Source organism: Bombus huntii, chromosome 1 (genome assembly GCF_024542735.1).
Source record: "Bombus huntii isolate Logan2020A chromosome 1, iyBomHunt1.1, whole genome shotgun sequence".
Lineage (NCBI taxonomy): Eukaryota > Metazoa > Arthropoda > Insecta > Hymenoptera > Apidae > Bombus > Bombus huntii.
This window is the reverse complement of record NC_066238.1, coordinates 15,920,099-15,931,084: the sequence shown is the minus strand read 5'-3', so window position 1 is coordinate 15,931,084 and position 10,986 is coordinate 15,920,099.

Here is a 10,986-nt window from a genome sequence, read left to right as displayed (position 1 = left end):
GTAATACGTTATAACGTTATACCATATAACGTAATACGTTATAACGTAATACCATATAACGTAATATGTTATAACGTTATACTATATGACGTTATAGCATATAACGTAATACGTTATAACGATATACCATATAACGTAATACGTTATGACGTAATACCATATAACGTAATACGTTATAACGTTATACCATATGACGTTATACCATATAACGTAATACGTTATAACGTTATACCATATGACGTTAGAGCAAATAACGTAATACGTTATAACGTTATACCATATGACGTATTACGTTATGACGTAATACCATATAACGTAATACGTTATAACGTTATACCATATAACGTTATACCATATAACGTAATACGTTATAACGTTATACCATATAACGTAATACGTTATGACGTAATACCATATAATGTAATACGTTATAACGTTATGCCGTATAACATAATACGTTATAACGTGATACCATATAACGTATTACATTATGACGTAATACCATATAACGTAATACGTTATGACGTAATACCATATAACGTAATACGTTATAACGTTATACCATATGACGTTATACCATATTACGTAATACGGTATAACGTTATACCATATGACGTTATACCATATAAGGTAATACGTTATAACGTTATACCATATAACGTAATACCTGTTGACGTAATACCATATAACGTAATACGTTATAACGTTATACCATATGACGTTATAGCATATAATGTAATACGTTATTACGTTATACCATATAACGTAATACGTTATAACGTAATACCGTATAACGTAATACGTTATAACGTTATACTATATGACGTTATAGCATATAACGTAATACGTTATAACGATATACCATATAAAGTAACACGATATGACGTAATACCATATAACGTAATACGTTATAACGTTATAGCATATGACGTTATACCATATAACGTAATACGTTATAACGTTATGCCATATAACGTAATACGTTATAACGTTATACCGTATAACGTAATAAGTTATGGCGTAATACCATATAACGTAATACGTTATAACGTAATACCATATAACGTAATACCATATAACATAATACGTTATGACGTAATACCATATAACGTAATACGTTATAACGTTATACCACATGACGTTATAACATATAAGGTAATACGTTATAACGTTATACCATATAACGTAATACGTTATAACGTAATACCATATAACGTAATACCATATAACGTAATACGTTATGACGTAATACCATATAACGTAATACGTTATAACGTGATACCATATAACGTAATACGTTATAACGTTATACCATATAACGTATTACATTATGACGTAATACCATATAACGTAATACGTTATAACGTAATACCATATAACGTAATACCATATAACGTAATACGTTATGACGTAATACCATATAACGTAATACGTTATAACGTGATACCATATAACGTAATACGTTATAACGTTATACCATATAACGTATTACATTATGACGTAATACCATATAACGTAATACGTTATAACGTTATACTATATGACGTTATAGCATATAACGTAATAAGTTATAACTTTATACCATATAACGTAATACGTTATAACGTAATACCATATAACGTAATACGTTATAACGTTATACCATATGACGTTAGAGCATATAACGTAATACGTTATAACGTTATACCATATGACGTATTACGTTATGACGTAATACCATATAACGTAATACGTTATAACGTTATACCATATAACGTAATACGTTATGACGTAATACCATATAATGTAATACGTTATAACGTTATGCCGTATAACATAATACGTTATAACGTGATACCATATAACGTATTACATTATGACGTAATACCATATAACGTAATACGTTATGACGTAATACCATATAACGTAATACGTTATAACGTTATACCATATGACGTTATACCATATAACGTAATACGGTATAACGTTATACCATATGACGTTATACCATATAAGGTAATACGTTATAACGTTATACCATATAACGTAATACCTGTTGACGTAATACCATATAACGTAATAAGTTATAACGTTATACCACATGACGTTATAACATATAAGGTAATACGTTATTACGTTATACCATATAACGTAATACGTTATAACGTTATACCATATAACGTATTACATTATGACGTAATACCATATAACGTAATACGTTATAACGTTATACCATATGACGTTATAGCATATAATGTAATACGTTATTACGTTATACCATATAACGTTATACGTTATAACGTAATACCGTATAACGTAATACGTTATAACGTTATACTATATGACGTTATAGCATATAACGTAATACGTTATAACGATATACCATATAAAGTAACACGATATGACGTAATACCATATAACGTAATACGTTATAACGTTATAGCATATGACGTTATACCATATAACGTAATACGTTATAACGTTATGCCATATAACGTAATACGTTATAACGTTATACCGTATAACGTAATAAGTTATGGCGTAATACCATATAACGTAATACGTTATAACGTAATACCATATAACGTAATACCATATAACGTAATACGTTATGACGTAATACCATATAACGTAATACGTTATAACGTTATACCACATGACGTTATAACATATAAGGTAATACGTTATAACGTTATACCATATAACGTAATACGTTATAACGTAATACCATATAACGTAATACCATATAACGTAATACGTTATGACGTAATACCATATAACGTAATACGTTATAACGTGATACCATATAACGTAATACGTTATAACGTTATACCATATAACGTATTACATTATGACGTAATACCATATAACGTAATACGTTATAACGTTATACTATATGACGTTATAGCATATAACGTAATACGTTATAACGATATACCATATAACGTAATACGTTATGACGTAATACCATATAACGTAATACGTTATAACGTTATACCATGAGACGTTATACCATATAACGTAATACGTTATAACGTTATACCATATAACGTAATACGTTATAACGTTATACCACATAATGTAATACGTTATAACGTTATGCCATATAACGTAATAGCTTATAACGTTATACCATATGACGTTATACCATATAACGTAACACGTTATAACGTCATACCACATAACGTAATACGTTATAACGTAATATCATATAACGTAATACGTTATAACGTTATACCATATGACGTTATAGCATATAACGTAAGACGTTATAACGTAATACCATATAACGTAATACGTGTTGACGTAATACCATATAACGTAATACGTTATAACGTTATACCATTTGACGTTATACCATATAACGTAATACGTTATAACGTTATACCATTTGACGTTATACCATATAACGTAATACGTTATAACGTTATACGATATATCGTAATACGTTATAACGTAATACCGTATAACGTAATACGTTATAACGTTATGCCATATAACGTAATACGTTATAACGTGATACCATATAACGTAATACGTTATAACGTTATACCATATGACGTTATACCATATAAGGTAATTCGTTATAACGTTATACCATATAACGTTATACCATATAACGTAATACGTTATAACGTTATACCATATGACGTTAGAGCAAATAACGTAATACGTTATAACGTTATACCATATGACGTATTACGTTATGACGTAATACCATATAACGTAATATGTTATAACGTTATACCATATAACGTTATACCATATAACGTAATACGTTATAACGTTATACCATATAACGTAATACGTTATAACGTAATACCATATAACGTAATATGTTATAACGCTATACTATATGACGTTATAGCATATAACGTAATACGTTATAACGATATACCATATAACGTAATACGTTATGACGTAATACCATATAACGTAATACGTTATAACGTTATACCATATGACGTTAGAGCATATAACGTAATACGTTATAACGTTATACGATATGACGTATTAAGTTATGACGTAATACCATATAACGTAATACGTTATAACGTTATACCATATAACGTTATACCATATAACGTAATACGTTATAACGTTATACCATATAACGTAATACGTTATAACGTAATACCATATAACGTAATATGTTATAACGTTATACTATATGACGTTATAGCATATAACGTAATACGTTATAACGATATACCATATATCGTAATACGTTATGACGTAATACCATATAACGTAATACGATATAACGTTATACCATATAACGTAATACGTTATAACGTAATACCATATAACGTAATACGTTATGACGTTATACCATATGATGTTATACCATATAACGTAATACGTTATAACGTTATACCATATGACTTTATACCATATAAGGTAATACGTTATAACGTAATACCATATAACGTAATACGTTATAACGTGATACCATATAACGTAATATGTTATAACGTTATACCATATGACGTAATACCATATAACGTAATACGTTATAACGTGATACCATACAACGTAATATGTTAAAACGTTATATCATATGACGTTATACCATATAACGTAACACGTTATAACGTAATACCATATAACGTAACACGTTATAACGTAATACCATATAACGTAATACGTTATAACGTTATACCATATGACGTTATACAACATAACGAAATACGTTATAACGTTATACCATATAACGTATTACGTTATGACGTAATACCATATATCTTAATACGTTATAGCGTTATACCATATGACGTTATACCATATAACGTAATACGTTATAACATTATAGCATATGACGTTATAGCATATAACGTAATACGTTATGACGAAATACCATATAACGTAACACGTTATAACGTAATACCATATAACGTAACACGTTATAACGTAATACCATATAACGTAATACGTTATAACGTTATATCATATGACGTAATACCATATAACGTAATACGTTATAACGTGATACCATATAACGTAATATGTTATAACGCTATACCATATGACGTAATACCATATAACGTAATACGTTATAACGTGATACCATATAACGTAATATGTTATAACGTTATACCATATGACGTAATACCATATAACGTAATACGTTATAACGTGATACCATACAACGTAATATGTTAAAACGTTATATCATATGACGTTATACCATATAACGTAACACGTTATAACGTAATACCATATAACGTAACACGTTATAACGTAATACCATATAACGTAATACGTTATAACGTTATACCATATGACGTTATACAATATAACGAAATACGTTATAACGTTATACCATATAACGTATTACGTTATGACGTGATACCATATATCTTAATACGTTATAGCGTTATACCACATAACGTTGTACCATATAAAGTAATACGTTATGACGTTATACCATATAACGTGATACGTTATAACGTTATACCATATGACGTTACACCATATAACGAAATCCGTTATAACGTTATACCATATGACGTTATAGCATATAACGTAATACATTATAACGTTATACCATATAGCGTAACACGTTATAATATGATACCATATAACGTAACACGTTATAACGTAATACCATATAACGTAATACGATATAACGTTATACCATATGACGTTATACAATATAACGAAATACGTTATAACGTTATACCATATAACGTATTACGTTATGACGTAATACCATATATCTTAATACGTTATAGCGTTATACCATATGACGTTATACCATATAACGTAATACGTTATAACATTATAGCATATGACGTTATAGCATATAACGTAATACGTTATGACGAAATACCATATAACGTAATATGTTATAACGTGATACCATATAACGTAATACGTTATAACGTTATACCATATATCGTAGTACGTTATGACGTAACACCATATAACGTAATACGTTATAACATTATACCTTATGACGTTATAGCATATAACGTAATACGTTATGACGAAATACCATATAACGTAATATGTTATAACGCGATACCATATAACGTAATACGTTATAACGTTATACCATATAGCGTAATACGTTATGACGTAACACCATATAACGTAATACGTTATAACATTATACCATATGACGTTATAGCATATAACGTAATACGTTATGACGAAATACCATATAACGTAATATGTTATAACGTGATACCATATAACGTAATACGTTATAACGTTATACCATATATCGTAGTACGTTATAACGTTACACCTTATAACGTAATACGTTATGACGTAATACCATATATCGTAATACGTTATAACGTTATACCATATAACGTAATACGTTATAACGTTATACCATATAACGTTATACCATATAAGGTAATGCGTTATAACGTTATACCATATAAAGTAATACCTTATGACGTTATACCATATAACGTGATACGTTATAACGTTATACCATATGACGTTATACCATATATGGTAATACGTTATAACGTTATACCATATAACGTAGTACGTTATAACGTAATACCATATAACGTAATACGTTATAACGTTATACCTTATGACGTTATACCATATAACGTAATACGTTATAACGTTATACCATGTAACGTAATACGTTATAACGTAATACCATATAACGTAATACGTTATAACGTTATACCATGCGACGTTATAGCATATAATGTAATACGTTATTACGTTATACCATATAACGCAATACGTTATAACGTTATACCATATGACGTTAGAGCATATAACGTAATACGTTATAACGTTATACCATATGACGTATTACTTTATGACGTAATACCATATAACGTAATACGTTATAACGTTATACCATATAACGTAATACGTTATAACGTTATACCATATGACGTTATACCATATAAGGTAATACGTTTTAACGCTATACCATATAACGTTATATCATATAACGTAATGCGTTATAACGTTATACCATATAAAGTAATACGTTATGACGTTATACCATATGACGTAATTCCATATAACGTATTACGTTATAACGTTATACAATATGACGTAATACATTATAACGTTATACCATATGACGTTATAGCATATAACGTAATACGTTATAACGTTATACCATATAACGTAATACGTTATAACGTTATACCATAAAACGTAATACGTTATAACGTTATACCATATAACGTAATACGTTTTGACGTAATACCATATAACGTAATACGTTATAACGTAATACCATATAACGTAATACGTTATAACGTTATACCATATGACGTAATTCCATATAACGTATTACGTTATAACGTTATACAATATGACGTAATACATTATAACGTTATACCATATGACGTTATAGCATATAACGTAATACGTTATAACGTTATACCATATAACGTATTACATTATGACGTAATACGATATAACGTAATACGTTATAACGTTATACCATATGAAGTTATACCATATAAGGTAATACGTTATAACGTTACACCATATAACGTAATACGTTATAACGTAATACCATATAACGTAATACGTTATAACGTTATACCATATAACGTAATACTTTATAACGTTATACCATATGACGTTATACCATATAACGTAACACGTTATAACGTGATACCATATAACGTAATATGTTATAACGTTATACCATATGACGTAATACCATATAACGTAATACGTTATAACGTGATACCATATAACGTAATATGTTATAACGTTATATCATATGACGTTATACCATATAACGTAACACGTTATAACTTAATACCATATAACGCAACACGTGATAATGTAATACCATATAACGTAATACGTTATAACGTGATACCATATAACGTAATATGTTATAACGTTATACCATATGACGTAATACCATATAACGTAATACGTTATAACGTGATACCATACAACGTAATATGTTAAAACGTTATATCATATGACGTTATACCATATAACGTAACACGTTATAACGTAATACCATATAACGAAACACGTTATAACGTAATACCATATAACGTAATACGTTATAACGTTATACCATATAACGTAATACGTTATAACGTTATACCACATAACGTTATACCATATAAAGTAATACGTTATGACGTTATACCATATAACGTGATACGTTATAACGTTATACCATATGACGTTACACCATATAACGAAATCCGTTATAACGTTATACCATATGACGTTATAGCATATAACGTAATACATTATAACGTTATACCATATAACGTAATATGTTATAACGTTATACCATATGACGTAATACCATATAACGTAACACGTTATAACGTAATACCATATAACGTAATACGATATAACGTTATACCATATGACGTTATACGTTATAACGTGATACCATATAACGTAATATGTTATAACGTTATACCATATGACGTAATACCATATAACGTAACACGTTATAACGTAATACCATATAACGTAATACGATATAACGTTATACCATATGACGTTATACCATATAACGAAATACGTTATAACGTTATACCATATAACGTATTACGTTATGACGTAATACCATATATCTTAATACGTTATAGCGTTATACCATATGACGTTATACCATATAACGTAATACGTTATAACGCGATACCGTATAACGTAATACGTTATAACGTTATACCATATAGCGTAATACGTTATGACGTAACACCATATAACGTAATACGTTATAACATTATACCATATGACGTTATAGCATATAACGTAATACGTTATGACGAAATACCATATAACGTAATATGTTATAACGTGATACCACATAACGTAATACGTTATAACGTTATACCATATATCGTAGTACGTTATAACTTTACACCTTATAACGTAATACGTTATGACGTAATACCATATATCGTAATACGTTATAACGTTATACCATATAACGTAATACGTTATAACGTTATACCATATAACGTTATACCATATAAGATAATACGATATAACGTTATACCATATAACGTAATACGTTATAAGGTTACACCATATAACGTAATACGTTCTAACGTTATAACATACGACCTTATTGCATATAATGTAATACGTTATGACGTTATACCATATAACGTAATACGTTATAACGTTATACCATATGACGTTAGAGCATATAACGTAATACGTTCTAACGTTATACCATACGACGTTATAGCATATAATGTAATACGTTATTACGTTATACCATATAACGTAATACGTTATAACGTTATACCATATAACGTAATACTTTATAACGTTATACCATATGACGTTATACCATATAACGTAACACGTTATAACGTAATACCATATAACGTAACACGTTATAACGTAATACCATATAACGTAATACGTTATAACGTTATATCATATGACGTAATACCATATAACGTAATACGTTATAACGTGATACCATATAACGTAATAGGTTATAACGTTATACCATATATCGTAGTACGTTATAACGTTACACCTTATAACGTAATACGTTATGACGTAATACCATATATCGTAATACGTTATAACGTTATACCATATAACGTAATACGTTATAACGTTATACCATATAACGTTATACCATATAAGATAATACGATATAACGTTATACCATATAACGTAATACGTTATAAGGTTACACCATATAACGTAATACGTTCTAACGTTATACCATACGACCTTATAGCATATAATGTAATACGTTATTACGTTATACCATATAACGTAATACGTTATAACGTTATACCATATGACGTTAGAGCATATAACGTAATACGTTCTAACGTTATACCATACGACGTTATAGCATATAATGTAATACGTTATTACGTTATACCATATAACGTAATACGTTATAACGTTATACCATATAACGTAATACTTTATAACGTTATACCATATGATGTTATACCATATAACGTAACACGTTATAACGTAATACCATATAACGTAACACGTTATAACGTAATACCATATAACGTAACACGTTATAACGTAATACCATATAACGTAATACGTTATAACGTTATATCATATGACGTAATACCATATAACGTAATACGTTATAACGTGATACCATATAACGTAATAGGTTATAACGTTATACCATATATCGTAGTACGTTATAACGTTACACCTTATAACGTAATACGTTATGACGTAATACCATATATCGTAATACGTTATAACGTTATACCATATAACGTAATACGTTATAACGTTATACCATATAACGTTATACCATATAAGATAATACGATATAACGTTATACCATATAACGTAATACGTTATAAGGTTACACCATATAACGTAATACGTTCTAACGTTATACCATACGACCTTATAGCATATAATGTAATACGTTATTACGTTATACCATATAACGTAATACGTTATAACGTTATACCATATGACGTTAGAGCATATAACGTAATACGTTCTAACGTTATACCATACGACGTTATAGCATATAATGTAATACGTTATTACGTTATACCATATAACGTAATACGTTATAACGTTATACTATATAACGTAATACTTTATAACGTTATACCATATGATGTTATACCATATAACGTAACACGTTATAACGTAATACCATATAACGTAACACGTTATAACGTAATACCATATAACGTAATACGTTATAACGTTATATCATATGACGTAATACCATATAACGTAATACGTTATAACGTGATACCATATAACGTAATATGTTATAACGTTATACCATATGACGTAATACCATATAACGTAATACGCTATAACGTGATACCATATAACGTAATATGTTATAACGTTATATCATATGACGTTATACCATATAACGTAACACGTTATAACGTAATACCATATAACGTAACACGTGATAACGTAATACCATATAACGTAATACGTTATAACGTGATACCATATAACGTAATATGTTATAACGTTATACCATATGACGTAATACCATATAACGTAATACGTTATAACGTGATACCATACAACGTAATA